Source organism: Lithobates pipiens, unplaced genomic scaffold (genome assembly GCF_037356315.1).
Source record: "Lithobates pipiens isolate NorthernLeopardFrog02 unplaced genomic scaffold, aLitPip1_a1.2 Scaffold_18, whole genome shotgun sequence".
Lineage (NCBI taxonomy): Eukaryota > Metazoa > Chordata > Amphibia > Anura > Ranidae > Lithobates > Lithobates pipiens.
This window is the reverse complement of record NW_027507758.1, coordinates 394,268,652-394,283,359: the sequence shown is the minus strand read 5'-3', so window position 1 is coordinate 394,283,359 and position 14,708 is coordinate 394,268,652. Positions and strand designations below refer to the sequence as shown.

General features: G+C 36.8%; 1 protein-coding gene across 5 annotated transcripts in view; it reads left to right on the top strand.

Moving 5' to 3' along the window:
• Positions 1-14,708, top strand: part of KHDRBS2 (KH RNA binding domain containing, signal transduction associated 2) — a 525,703-nt gene that overhangs the window by 421,433 nt on the left and 89,562 nt on the right. For all 5 annotated transcript variants that reach the window (XR_013276828.1, XR_013276827.1, XR_013276826.1 and 2 more), the window contains exon 12: positions 55-128. The gene's annotated coding sequence lies outside the window, so the exon portion shown is untranslated. The remainder of the gene's footprint in view (positions 1-54; positions 129-14,708) is intronic.

Sequence of the window (14,708 nt, the reverse complement as noted above, 5' to 3'; positions counted from 1 at the left end):
TATGTATACCCTGAAAATGTACCTGATTTACATTCTCAAGCTTTATCCCTCCAGTTTGCTAAACCAAAGTGCCCAGGAGCTAGACTTGAAGAAACGGCAGTTATTGACATACGAACAAGCAAAAACAGGTCAGCAGCATTACTTTGTCATACCAATTGTGTGTTTGTGTTTGCATGTGTGTGCATATATATATATATATATATATATATATATATATATATATATATATATATATATATATATATATATATATATATATATATATATATATAATAATCGAAAACACAAAGATGTATATCTATACAATTGTAATCTAAAGGTGAAACACATTTTTTACAATCAGTATTCATCAATACCTGATGGTGGCGACTTGGAAGCAATCACATAATGATAAAACAGTGAAATATTACTAATGTGCAGTCTTGAAATAGTTGATAGCATATAGCAATAATGAACATAAATATAAATGAAAAAGTCCAACTTTAGATTAGAGTATCTTAATCATGCAAACACAATCCCAAAATATACTGTGACAATCAAACAATGTTGAGACAAGTGGTATATCCCTCCACCATCAACAGAAATAGATGGCCAATGCCAGGCCAATCCACTGTAGGGACACCTGAATGTTACAGCATGAATGGATCTAATGCAGCAGTCCTCAGAGGGTCCATCTTTGGTGTTTACAGAGATTGATCGTGATGTAATCTTCTCCTCTAGTAAGCTCATTTTAGGGAGGTAGGAAAATGGAAGAAAGATTCCAATAGCGTAATCCTGTTTAAAATATGCCAATGTATTAAAAAGTTAAGATAGATACACTCACTTTTAGTTTAAAAAAACAGGTAAAACTCCATGAGCACCTAGCTCATATACTTCCGTCACTTCCAGTTCCGCCTATTGCTCCAAACCCAACGCGTATCGTCACATCACGTGTAATATCCTCTCCATTTACCATTATTGTGATTGATACATTGGAGTTCATTTGCTAAACACACATTTATTGTGCAGTTGTTCCAGAACTTAGTACATGAGGTAAAACTTCACTTTGCAAAGAATACGCAATCACATGCAGAGTAAATAAAAAAAAAACAGCAATTGTGCTTGCACGTGATTGTATAATGGAAGTCAGAAGCACTCTTCACCTCATTTACTAAGCTCTGAAGCAACTGCACTTTCAAAGTGCACAATATATTTTCCTTTAGTAAATCAACCCCACTATGTAAGGTAATTTATGTTTGACAATCACAATGAAAGAAAGGTGGGCTTGCACAACTGAAACTGGTTAAAAAAAGCTCATGTTGTTTTGTTATAAAGCTAGCCACGCACATTACCCTGTTGATGTACACTCTTCTTCAGATTAACAAACTACTATCTACAGTATGGGGTCTACCTTAACAACAAATTAGTTTATATTCAAACATGCTGGCCCATGTACTATAGAATAAATGAATTAAAAGAACATTGTACAGTGAGGTGATACTGTGCATGGTCAGTTTTAGTATTAAGCCTTACATGGTTATGAAATTACTCCATAAATTATGCTTGAAAACCATTCAGGAATAAAGTTACAGATCAAACAGATTTCCAGATACAGTTCTGTGCACCCCCGCTATTCAACCTGTTTACAGTGTGGGCCCTCTAGTCCAGTCATTGCATTTTTTTTCTGTTTTTTTAACATGGCACACCACCATTTCACTTTACATGTTTGTTGTACAGAGCATTGCCTATCATGAGCATGAACCTCAAATTACCTTCAGTAGTAAAACTATTGTTATTGTGGTTCCAAAGGGCATAAGGTGTTGTAGCAATTGTACATTACCCAGCTAGCCATTACATGGCTGTTGTTCAGTACTTAATGGGAATCTGACATAGTAGAACATAGATGCAGTTATAGTGGTCTAAAATGTTTGTTGTCTTGCGGTCACTCTCACCATCTGGTTTCAATACTTTAAATCACTAACCTAGAACAAATGTCCAGATAAAGATTTCTGAATCTTCTCTGATTTCCCTTCTTACGTAAATGGTCATAAGTATACTATAGTATATACTATTGAAACATGTACTAACTGTTTCCTCCACCCATTCCAGTATCAGACTAATTAACACAGCTGATAGGAGTTTGCCAAAATAATTTTTGCATCCAGTAAGGGCAAAACCTTTCACTTCAGTTCTCTAATAACAGCTGCTATATAGAAAAAATACCCTTGACTTGAGAAATTGATGGACATTTTTTAAGAGTCTGAATCCTAATTAGTCATAGGTTGTCGGGGGGGGGGGGGGTATATGAAAAGACAACACATTTCTCTGGCTGTCATAACATATACTGTAAATGCTTAAAAGTCTATAGTTTAGCAACCACCACTTGAGATATTTTTTTTAACCAAAAAAAATATTAATTTGGAGAAGTAATGAAACAATGAATGTAAGAAGGATAACTGTTATGTGGAAAAACATAAATTAATACTGCTTTAATGCTACTATCACTGACATCAGCCAACATGACATGTAATGAACTTTTGCAGATCATGTAAAACTGCTGGTCAGGTTACAATGTGCTACATAAAATGGCAACTGGTCACACCCAGGACACCAACTTACGGTAACCAAAATTGAACCACATAGTATAAGATGGCTTTGAGTCTGCTCTCTACCCACAGGAGAAGTCCCTCAAAAGTGTTTTGCCCCTAGTGGGCTTAATCGTCAAGGACAAAATTATTAGGCCCACTAGGAGGCAAAAAAAATTTGAGGGACCTCTCCTGTGGGTGGAAAGCAGAGCTGAAGCCATCTTTCACTAGTTTTGGCCACAGCGAGTCAGCATCTTGAATGCAATCAGTTGCCACTTTTCTGAAGGATAATTGTTAACTCTGTCAAATTTGAAGGACAAGAACTAGATTACAAATGTAAAATCCAATTTCTAAATTTAGAGACATAGCCAAGATCTCTAAATGTTAGTGACAAGAGAAAAAAACGTGAACACTGTATTTTGCATGATTCCATCAGCATGTATATGACATACATTATTATGACACATGGTGCTGAAGTTGCTCTGTTAGGACAGACCATTTTAGGATGAAGATGACATGGATTGTTTGGAAACGAAATAAAATTAAGTTGAAACAGTAGTTTATTCTGTGTTTTCTCTTATCTGTATTTAAAAAATAAAATTGTATACCAATAAACATGTATATTGTATAACCCCTTCAAAAAAGAGCATTTAAAACATTTGACATTTTGCACTTCCATTTTTTATTTTATTTTTTTGAAAAAATGTGGGAAGATTAGTACATCCGTCAACTATTTTCTGCTGCCTTTGTCCCCATAGGAGGCCCAAATCGCATTTAAAACCTGCCAACATGTCTTACTCTTCCCTAACTAAACCAATAGTTGGAGTTAGGCTTTAAACATAAAATCATTTTAATATAAAAGCTACAGCTCACTCTCAACATGCATGTGGGCGAAGATAGGGAGATGCACATTACAAATATGATGATTTGATCTGGCCTGTGTGAATCATGTATTAAATACAGAAGGTTATTTGAGTGAGAATATATATAGATTCATTAAAATATATATAATACACACATAATTAGATATAGTCAGCATTGTTTGTAAATGTTCTGCTATTCTTTTCATTCTATTTTTTTAACCTTTATAGTCATCATTGTGCATTTTACATGTAATGAGGACTATAAAATGGTTAGTGATTGAGCTATAAAACATGCCGGTCATAAATCAGCAGTTCTATAATATGTCTAATTGCCTTCTGGTGTCATTCATTATTCCTTTTCATTCTTTTTATTGTTCTTCTCATCACTACCGGTGTGCCAGCATTCTTCAAACGGGATATAGAATGTGACAGTCCTTAAGTTAAAATGAAACTAACTTTCTAGCTCTTATAACTTGACAGTGAAAAGTTTGTAGTAGTATTTTAAAGCAAAATATCCCAAATTAACCCAGTCATATTTTGATTATGCCATCCCTAAAAATTAAAGAATATTAATTTTGGTGTATTAGATAGATAGGTTAAGGAGATCAGCTAGACCTAGACAATAGCATCAATGTATGTTTGTAATATACACACAAAGTAATCAACAATTAGGATTACCAATGAACTGATCTTCAAAAGAGCTACTCCTTGGTAAATTTGGTAAACAACATTTCAATAAATAAATAAAGCCCTGTGAATAAGCCCTGCTTGTCTGGGTCCATAATAGTGACAATCAAATATAGCTGCAAAAGAGAAAAACCTACAAGTAAAATTCAGAGTTTGAATCTTATGTGCCGTGAAAGTGAGAAAAAGAAAGAAAACGGGAGGGAAGAGGGGAGGTGAGTTGGGAATAGCGTATTAACAAGGGGGCAACAACTGGTTTAGAACAACTCTAAAGCTAGGAGGGCAAGTGAGCAAAATGCAGTATGTTTGGAGAAAAGGCTGCACGTTGCAGGTGGGGTCCGTACTCTCCTCTCCAGTTCAGTAGCCAGGAGCAGATATGGGCAGCTATGTTTAGAAATATAAAAAGTTATGACAAAAAAAGATCAAGTGATTCATGGAGTCTGACAGTTTTTTTACTTTTTATGTTGCATTATAAGGCTATGTTTGTCCCAAGCATGTTTGAATCCACTTACTGTTGAGTGACTCATTACCTCTGCTAAATGTCTCTTTCAACTAATCTTGATCCTAAAATAATACTTTCCAAAGTTAGTTTTGAACTTTCGTTGTGCTGATTTGAGCTTATGTCCCCATGTTCTTGATTTGCTTATAACAAATGCAGGCTCTACCGCTCCTTTACTGCTCTTTTATAACATGTAAGCCTATAGAACTGGCTAATGTATTAAATATATTGCACTTACTGTGTAAGTTGTTGAGAAGTGGGACAAAGTGATTGAGTAATTGTTCCCTCTAGTGAGATACACAATAACAAATATGTGAAAGCGCAAACAAGAAAAGCCTAGTATAGCCTAGTATACACTATAAAAATATCAAATGAATGATCATCCATCTTTTTTTGCATGCTAGTCTCATATCAAAACTGAATAGTAGGGGTGCGCATCTTCACTGGGCTCACGATTCGATTCTATTATGATTAACTGGTCAACGATTCGATTTGATTCCGCGATGCATCACGATTACCGACGAGCTCCCACTTCCACTTGGGCCGCCTAGTGTCTTTTTAAACAAACTGAAAAATACTGAACCTCCCCATCAATCGCAGCCACTTGTGCCCATCAAACGCAGCCACTTGTGCCCGTCAAACGCAGCCACTTGTGCCCTTCAAATGCAGCCACCTGTGCCCTTCAAATGCAGCCACCTGTTCCCTTCAAACACAGCCACAAGTGCCCTTCAAACGCAGCCACCTGTGCCTGTCAAATGCAACCACCTGTGCCCCTCAAATGCAGCCAGCGTGAGGTGTAAGTAGAGTACAAACCCATTTGTACTCTACTTACTGTTACATTGCATGATGTGCCCCGCTGTATTTATTAAAAAAGGTATGTGCTTTTTAAAAAAATGTGTCACTATACCGCATGTATTACTCCATCCACACATAGTATATATATATATATATAGATATATCTATATATCTATATATATATATCTATATATATATAGATATATCTATATATCTATATATATATATATATATATATATGATACTATGTGTGGATGCAGTAATACACAAACACATATATATATATATATATATATATATATATATATATATATATATATATATATAATTTTATATACAGTGGTGTGAAAAAGTGTTTGCCCCCTTCCTCATTTCCTGTTCCTTTGCATGTTTGTCACACTTAAGTGTTTCGGAACATCAAACCAATTTAAACAATAGTCAAGGACAACACAAGTAAACACAAAATGCATTTTGTAAATGAAGGTGTTTATTATTTAAGGTGAAAAAAAATCCAAACCATCATGGTCCTGTGTGAAAAAGTGATTGCCCCCCTTGTTAAAACATACTATAACTGTGGTTGTCCACACCTGAGTTCAATTTCTCTAGCCACACCCAGGCCTGATTATTGCCACACCTGTTCACAATCAAGGCATCACTTAAATAGGAGCTGCTTGACACAGTAAGGTCCACCAGAAGATCCTTAAAAGCTACACATCATGCCGAGACCCAAAGAAATTCAGGAACAATTGAGAAAGAAAGTAATTGAGATCTATCAGTCTGGAAAGGGTTATAAAGCCATTTCCAAAGCTTTGGGAATCCAGCGAACCACAGTGAGAGCCATTATCCACAAATGGCGAAGACATGGAACAGTGGTGAACCTTCCCAGGAGTGGCCGGCCGCCCAAAATTACCCCAAGAGCGCAGCAACGACTCATCCAAGAGGTCACAAAGACCCCACAACAACGTCCAAGGAACTGCAGGCCTCACTTGCCTCAGTTAAGGTCAGCGTTCATGCCTCCACCATCAGGAAAAGACTGGGCAAAAATGGCCTGCATGGCAGAGTTCCAAGGAGAAAACCACTGCTGAGCAAAAAGAACATCAAAGCTCGTCTCAATTTCTCCACAACACATCTTGATGATCCCCAAGACTTTTGGGACAACATTCTGTGGACCGATGAGACAAAAGTGGAACTCTTTGGAAGGTGTATGTCCAAGTATATCTGGCGTAGAAGGAACACTGCATTTCAGAAAAAGAACATTATACCAACAGTAAAATATGGTGGTGGTAGTGTGATGGTCTGGGGCTGTTTTGCTGCTTCAGGACCTGGAAGACTTGCCGTGATAAAAGGAACTATGAATTCTGCTGTCTACCAAGAGATCCTGAAAGAGAATGTCCGACCATCTGTTCGTGTACTCAAGCTGAAACGAACTTGGGTTCTGCAGCAGGACAATGATCCTAAACACACCAGCAAGTCCACCACCGAATGGCTGAAGAAAAACAAAATGAAGACTTTGGAGTGGCCTAGCCAAAGTCCTGACCTGAATCCTATTGAGATGTTGTGGTATGACCTTAAAAAGGCCGTTCATGCTCGAAAATCCTCTAATGTAACTGAATTAGGACAATTCTGCAAAGATGAGTGGGCCAAAATTCCTCCAGGATGCTGTAAAAGCCTCATTGCACGTTATCGCAAACGCTTGGTTGCAGTTGTTGCTGCTAAGGGTGGCCCAACCAGTTATTAGGTTTAGGGGGCAATCACTTTTTCACACAGGGCCATGATGGTTTGGATTTTTTTTCACCTTTAATAATAAACACCTTCATTTACAAATTGCATTTTGTGTTTACTTGTGTTGTCCTTGACTATTGTTTAAATTGGTTTGATGTTCCGAAACACTTAAGTGTGACAAACATGCAAAGGAACAGGAAATGAGGAAGGGGGCAAACACTTTTTCACACCACTGTATATATATATATATATAATTATATATATATATATATGTGTGTGTGTGTGTGTGTGTGTGTGTGTGTGTGTGTGTGTGTGTGTGTGTGTGTGTATAGAATAGACTAATAATATTGTACAGGGGATGGTGGAAATGTGATTTGCATTCAAAGGTAGAGTGGGAGGAGCCGCAGTGCAGAGGGCTGGACAGGCGGAGTTCCGATATGAGCCGAGAGCCAGGGGGAACATACTTCGACGTGGAAACCATTCTCGGCACAACACCGGCCCGCCTCTCGCCTCCCGCCTCTCGCCTCCCGCCTCTCTCCTCTCTCGAGTCCTGACTTCAGCGGGAAATTCTCAGCCCCACCCGCTGACTATAGTTATCATATGAGAAGAGAGGCGGGCGGGGCTAAGAATTCCCCGCTGACGTCGGGACTCGAGAGACGTGAGAGGAGAGAGGAGGGAGGCAAGAGGCGGGCCGGGCTTGGCATGGGACATTATCGGGATGTATTTACTATGAATTTCGGGAATCAAGTGACACTTTTTTTAAAAGCATATACAGCGGGGCACATCATTAACTGTAAGTCGCCATTTATTAAAAAAAAAGTCATTATAAAACTATGCTCGGAGTGCTTTCCTGGGAGGTGCGGGGCAAGTTTCTATGACGTCACCCGCAATCGATTATCGGGTCCGTATGCATCGATGCCGAAACGGGGACACCCGAATCCCGATTAATTAACGATTAATTTCAGCACCCCTACTGAATAGGTTACTAAAGTTAGGAAAATTCTCATATGACAGGACACAAATGTGTATTGTACTGTATTGTAATGTATTCTTTTGTTTCTGAAAATGCACGGTCTTGGTCACTTTTTTGGGGGGGAATACTGTACTGATTAAACAAAAATCATTCCTTCTGTTATCTACAGGAAAAAAATGTGTGCTTGTCTCTTCTGATATTTTTGCATGAACTGTCATGATCAGCTCTCGAAAGCTATGTACTAACACTAAGATTATGGGACGATCACTCCAAAAGCAATATTTTTCATCCCACATTCTCATAATGTGTAGGAGACCTAAGAAAAAAAAAGTAAAAGTCGTATAAAGATACTGAAATTGAAGGGACTATCACTGAATCAAAATTTTATGGTGGGGTGGTCCCATCCCTAATGGAATTTAAAATAAAAAAAAAACCCTTGGATGGGACTTTGGAAGACCACCAACACCAGAGTACAATTAAAACACGTATATACTTTATTGATAGTTAATGGACAAGTATGAATAAAAAAGAGACATGCAGACCTACAATATCTCTGATACATATCTAAAAATATACAAACACATAGGTTGTTACAATAGGCCAACCAATAGACAATTAGAATAAATACTCTCCTATATGACCCACACCCGACTTGTTTCCAGTTGCTGTTGTCACAGAACTTTCATCAGGGGTGAAGAGCAAAAACTTGATGACATAATAGTATTTCTATAACATAAAAACCCATATTTAGAACCTCATAAAATAAGTGCAACGGATGGCCTATTGTAACAACCTATGTGTTTGTATATTTGTAGATATGTATCAGAGATTTTTATCTATTTTTTTCCCCCACCCGTTGCACTTATTTTATGTGGTTCAAAAAAATCCAAAATTGGTAACCCCAAGCCAGACTCGGGATTGCATCACAGGATCTATGTAGAGGTTACTTACCTTGTCCCCTGGATCCTGCGATGTCTCCCTGCTGTGATCTGTGAGCCGCCATGTCTCGCTCAATCTGTCACAGTCCCGGGCGCCGTTCCCTGCATGCGTTGTGATGCACAGGGACGGAGTTCGGCGCCAAATTCAAAAAGTAAAAACAGTATAGATACAGTATACTGTATTCTTATAGATTACAGTACTGTATCAAATAATTACACATCCCCTTTGTCCCTAGTGTTTTTTCCAGTGTCCTGCATGCAGTTTTATATTATAAATACAATTCTTTCTGCCAGGAAACTGGAGATTGTCCATAGCAACCAAAAAATGTCCATTTATGTCAAAAGTGCTTTTAGACCAGCTAGAAAATAGTGAAAATAAATTAAAATCACTTGCAGAATTGAGCGATAGTAATTTGTGGGGAAATTCATCATCAAACACTGAAAGCATTGACAGCGACAATTCTGTAACTGAGCAAATTTCTTTGTTTTTGATTTGATTACATTATTGAAGATTTTTTTTATTATTATTATATTATTATTTGTTATAATTATTTATAGTTATTTATTATATTATAATGTATGATTTCGTGTATCAAACTTTATCATAACCAGGATGTCTACTAGACTCTTGTTTGGACAGATTTAAGTGAGTTATTTCTAAAAATTACAGACCTACAATATAAAACGCCAAATTTCCATGCAAAATAATGGGACCGCCTTCAGCACCTAAAATATGAAATAATCATACCACCAGGGAGGTTAAAGTAAACATCACAATAACAATTCTAAACAGACACTCGCTAAAAACACTCTTTACTTTCCCTTTATATGTTTTTTTATGTACTGTAGTATTTTTGGCTATCTTTATATAAGTTAGTTCCTGAATCTCATGTTATAGACTGAAATAAGAAGGATGAGCAATAAAGGCCCTTTAGGATGTGATAAAAAAATATTTTTCTTAGACTAGCTCAAACATACATTGGGTTGCTGCTACTTCCAGACACTTGACATAGAATTCAAAAGAGAAGCTGCAAGCTAATACTGCATTTGGTACAATTTGGAGACTATGCATTTGATAATGTGATGTGAATAGACAATCATGTGCAATGGAATTAAATAAAAACAGGACTTGGATGTTCGTTTATGAAACTGTGAACAGCGGTGATCCCGAGCAGCGGGACTAATTATTTTACTAACTAAGGTGGGCAGTCTCCTCTGGGAATGTCAGTGTACTGAGCAGTGATAATTTATCTTTGCTTAATAAACGGACATCTCTGTGTTTCCTTGAATTTCTGATACTGTAATCTCACTATGTCTTACCAGATTCCAGTATCAGGGGGTGTCCTCCACTGTTCCAAACATTGTAGATTGCTTCACTTCACAAAAGAAGAAGCGCTCTACACCACTTCATAAACAGGCACACAGAAGAGAGATCTGCTCTGTGAATGCTGGAGAACTGAGCAGTGGATATTTTTCCACTGCTTCATAAACTTATACCTTTGTCCGGGGCATGGAGGCTGCCTTTGTTGACCTTTCCTTTTTAAAAATACTAACCGCCTGGATATCATGCAGATGTAATGGATTCAATACCTGGAAGAGTATAATAATCTGGAGATCTGACTTCACTTTGACAGGCTTGCAAATGACACAGATGATTAATTTTTTTGAGTTACTAACTTTTTTATTGCAGCTAGAAGCACACAGGTCACTAGTATTTTTAGCAGGAGGTCATACATGAAAGTCCCTATATTTCTCTTAATTCAAATTTTCCTAAACTCTCTCACAGCTTAGCTTCCTTCCATTCTTGTTTGAGTAAATATTGTTATTAACATCAAAAGGCAGGGATATTATCATGAAATTAAAACACCTGTAAAAAAGGGAGAAGATAGGTCCGCAAGTAATGTCAGTTCAAGAGATTTTATTAAGCATCTTCCTTCTTCAACAAAGTAACAAAAAACCTTCCCTCACTGGATACTTCAAAAGTCAAACATAAATATTGCACCATATAAGCATTCTGTAGATGTGTTGCCTCCACTATTATAGATAGATCCTGTGTGCACACCAATCAAGCTCCCATGACCTTCCAGTCAGGAGCCAAAACCCAGGGTAGACTCCTTCAGTCCAGAAAAAGCCACAGACAGGACTTGACAAGGGTTTTGGCATAATATGTATAAGTTCATTCTTCACAACTTCTACCGTTTTTTTTATTAGGTATTTGTGACTTTTACAATGTTCTAGCTGCAGGATAATTTAACATTCAGGTATTCTAATACGTCTGCTATCGTTCATGTATTGCAATTAATTAATTAAATGCATGCATGGCACAATTGTCAAAATAAAATGTCAGTTCTTTCACATCCTTCAGATTCCTATTACTTTACCATGAAAAACATTATCAAGTATCTTTAGATACATCACCACTCAGCTTGCTAGATAACTGATGTCTAATTGTAAGGTGACAAGCAAAATTGCTGTTAAATTCCATTAATAATTTCCAAGATTGCCTTGTTACTGTTAGGTGATAATATTGTGAAATATATATTTCCAGATTTAAAAAAAATGTTAATTGTTATTGAGCAAACATATTCAGATGAAAAATGTAAAATAACATATCTTTTTTAAATAAGATCCTGGAAAATGTGATGGGAAAATGATTAACTATAGTTTCTAATATGGATACTTAAAAATGAATGCTAATATTCTGCTCAATGTGGAGCAACTAAAGTTGAATCTTTGTGCACAATAAATGAATGAGTGTAATATTTATATTTTCCAAAACTAATGTTTTCAATCAACACCACATGCATAACTGCATATCACGGGGCCTTGTATGGAATTCAGGTAAAAAACCCTTGTCTTATGGTGGAACAGACAGCAACAGAAGTTTATTAACAGACATGTGCATGTATATTCTCTATAGAAGTATAGGTTCATCTGTTACATTTAAATAGTGAAGCAAACACATCATTTTATAATTTGTAGACCTTAGGCTTTGATAGTATAACTAATCTGATTGCCAAATATCTATAAATAAGCAAGTCAGGTAAAGGATAAACTTTGACATATGATACCAGATGGTCATAGTCATAAAACATTCAATCACTCCTGTTGTAGTTACCCCAAGAGGCCTTGGAGACTTCATTACACTGGTTTGAATCATGATTTGCTTCATGCATATTCAGGTTAAATTCTTTATCATTTCCCCCTTTGTTTGCGTGAAAAAAACACATATCACTCATTCATACAACTGTGCCTTTCCTGAAGTTTCCCTGGCCCCACAATTGACAATAACCTGGTTCTTAGCATTGTCTTCAATGGGGGGACATACATTCTTACCTACCCACAGTCCTGCTAAAGAAGTCAGAGTGATTGCCTGAGAGGAAATTCACGCACAGTATATTCAATATTCAAAAACGAACAACTGACTGTAATAATCACCTGTTCACCATTGGTTATGTGTTCTGAAACCTGTTTCCTCAACATTCTTTTGGTGCTGGATAATTTTTGATCCACCTGGACAATCAAAAATACAAAAATTTGTTTTTGATCAAAATGGATTCTATCCATGTAGAAAGTGTATATGCAGCAAGACTTTAAAGATTAGAAATAGGAGTCATACTTCTTTCAGATCTACAGCTGCTGTAGATGAGTTTTTTGATTGATGACTTCATTACCTGCAATGCAACGCATGTTGTTTATTTGTTGTGGTGCCCATGTGGGTTATACTACGTGGAGCGCACCAAAAGAATACTGAGGATATGGATTTTAGAACACATGACCAACATCAAGAATGGTTTTGTAAAACACAGTGTGTCACTCCATTTTAAAAATGTACATAATAAAGATCTGTCGTTGCTGCAATTTTGTGGTAAAGGCCTTTTTAAACTGGAGGGGGTTCAATCTTGTGCGGAACTTGTCTAAACGTTAATGCCCAATGGGTTAAATATTGAACCCCATCTAAATTGTTTTATCAGTAATTTTTAGATTTTTAGATTTGGTTTATTGTTCTCTAGCTTGTTTGTCCATTAATTCGGCCTGTCCTTATGGAGATTTACTTATTTACTTTATATTTAACTAGTTCTCCTAGCTCTAGTCTTGAATAGAGATTGAGTCTGTTAGGTGACACCGTTTCCAATTTACTATCTTTTCAGTTATGGTGTCACAATGACCTATATTTACAAACAATAGGGCAGTGAGGCTTTTCTATTTGGGTTACAACGGTACTCAGGATCAACCTAGATATAGGTATGGAGGTGATTATCATCTGCACAGCTTTGGGGTGCTAGGGAGGTTGCTGTGCTATGCAGCCAATCCCAGGACGAAGTCAAAATGACAAAACACATATCATCTGCACGCCAACTAGTAGGGAAACTTTTGTCACAACAAAAGATATTTGATTTTTATCCATAGTGTGGTGAGATATCGCCGGTACTTGGCTTAGAGATTGACACAAAACTCTGGGTTTTACTGTGGATCTCTTTTCTTATTTTCTAGTGGAGCTCTTTTCTTATCTTCCCCCATGTGATTGCACACACCCGTCTACACTGAGTGAAGAGGAGTTGTCTGTGTATTTAACCCTTTATGTGTAACTGTCTTGCTGCCAAACGTGAGTGTAAGTCAATACCTCTTGGTGTGTTAATTACTGACAGTGAGTGGTTCTGTGTGACACGCATGGTGTGATTAAAGACTTTTCTCACCCTTTGGAAGAGATTTTACTTGATCTTGGACATTTCTCCTACTCTCTACTTTCTCCTACTTTCAGTCACTGAATTTCTATTTACTCACCATTGTGTTTACATATCATGTGTAGTTCATTTTATCGCTGCTGTTTACTCGATTGTTTCTTTTGGGGTGATCATTATTATTACTGTTTTCTTTACAAGCAGCAGCTACTGGGTATCAAAATATACATACTTATCATTTATTTCATTTGTTCTGTGGTGCAATGGTGAACAGGTGATTATTACATTTAGTTGTTCATTTTTGAGTATTGATTGTTTTTAACCAGAGTGCTGCCATGGAGGCTATTGACTTTTTAAGTAATCGACAGTTCAGTTCAGAAGCTGTCTTCTCTAGCAATGTAATAGTCACTGGGAGTGAATGTGACTATTTGTCTGTTTTCAAAACTTTGAAAGATGTATTAGAAAAACAGATTAAGACATGATGGGATGTTTTTACTTTTGAACATTATTTTAAAGAATATATTATTTTTAGAAGTTTATGGAGGGAGGTATTACCACAGGATGGGCTCACGGATAAAGAGTTTATGGACGAATGGTTCGATTTTTTTTAATCGGGCTCGGGCTGGTAGAGAATTACAGGTGTTAGTCTTAAAAAGGAAAACAATCAATTTGGACCTGATTAATAAAAAAAATAAAAGAATTGCAAGTCAAATTGGATCTGATTAAGGATTCAAATGAATATAAAGAGTTCAATATTAATATGAAGAAGAAATTGGATAAAGTTGACAGGACACTCAAAAGAAAAAAGTGAAGAAGTTCAAAAGAGATTCTAATGATTTTAATACCAATTTTGTCTATTTATGGCAGAATACTACTTCTCAGTCAAGTGATAATCAAGGTAATGATGAGGCCCAGACTAATAAAGTTAAACCCCAACAAACACCCCCGGGAGTGCGTGCACCTAAAGGTCCATCTTGAGGAGGTGGAG